We start from the raw sequence: 1083 nt of genomic DNA on the forward strand, positions 1-1083 counted from the left end.
GCGCTGCCCGGAGCATGCAGTGACTCTCCGCCTGGGCTCGGAGCCGCCCCTGCCGCCGGGTGCGCGGTGCATGGTGCGGGGATACACTGTCTCGATAATAAATGATAGAGGATACAATGACTTTGCTGTCTCTGCTGGGTCGGATCATGCGTTACTTCTTGCTGAGACCGGAGACCTTGTTCTTGCTGTGCATCAGCCTGGCCCTGTGGAGTTATTTCTTCCACACGGATGAGGTGAAAACCATTGTTAAGTCCAGCAGGGATGCGGTGAAGATGGTGAAGGGCAAGGTGGCCGAGATCATGCAGAATGACAGGCTCGGGGGACTAGACGTGCTGGACGCTGAGTTCTCCAAGACCTGGGAGTTCAAGAGCCACAACGTGGCTGTCTACTCCATCCAAGGCCGGAGGGATCACATGGAGGACAGGTTCGAAGTAATCACTGACCTGGTGAACAAGACTCACCCCTCCATCTTCGGGATATTTGATGGGCACGGAGGAGAGGCAAGTGCTCAGTGAAAAAAGGGAGGTGTGGGAGGGAGGTCGGTTCAGGGCAAGGAATGGATGTGCACTCGCCCACCAGGTTTATGTGGTTATCTTGAGACACCGGGGAAGGGTTTCCTTGCTATTTGGAGGGTGGGGGGGATGTCTCTAAATAAGGACTGTGAGATCTTCCCTTCCCTTTATCTCATTACCCCTTCCACGGTCAGCGCGGTATAAATGTGTTTATACCCCCTTTGCCCTTTACGGTAGTAAAGGTTTAATTGAAGTAAAAGCCGTTGGAGGTGGCTCTTACGTGCGTGGAATAACGATGATGAGCACAAACTCCCTGGAGTCATCTTTTGTTACAGCGGAGCGTGGTGTGATGTGATTTTGGCACGGGGCTGGTTCCCCCCTCCCCCGACAGAGCTGGGCTCATCAGCAGAGGTTAGAGAGGAGTTCAGTGTGCAGCCTTAAACTGGTGTGTGTAAAATGTGTCTTCGCACTAATTCACTCTCCAGTGAGTGGCTGAGAATGAGTATCGTGTTTGGGAATTGCCTGTAGTTTCTCTGTCATTACAACTGTGCTGTTGTACTTGTCCTTCCCT

At 52.7% G+C, this 1083-nt stretch overlaps 1 pseudogene; it reads left to right on the forward strand.

Annotated features, from left to right (window-relative positions):
* The first annotated feature begins 101 nt into the window (after window positions 1-101).
* Window positions 102-515, forward strand: LOC103803447 (annotated as a pseudogene).
* The last annotated feature ends 568 nt before the right edge of the window (window positions 516-1083 follow it).

The sequence above is a fragment of the Acanthisitta chloris genome, unplaced genomic scaffold (assembly GCF_000695815.1).
Source record: "Acanthisitta chloris isolate BGI_N310 unplaced genomic scaffold, ASM69581v1 scaffold40545, whole genome shotgun sequence".
Classification (NCBI taxonomy): Eukaryota; Metazoa; Chordata; class Aves; order Passeriformes; family Acanthisittidae; genus Acanthisitta; species Acanthisitta chloris.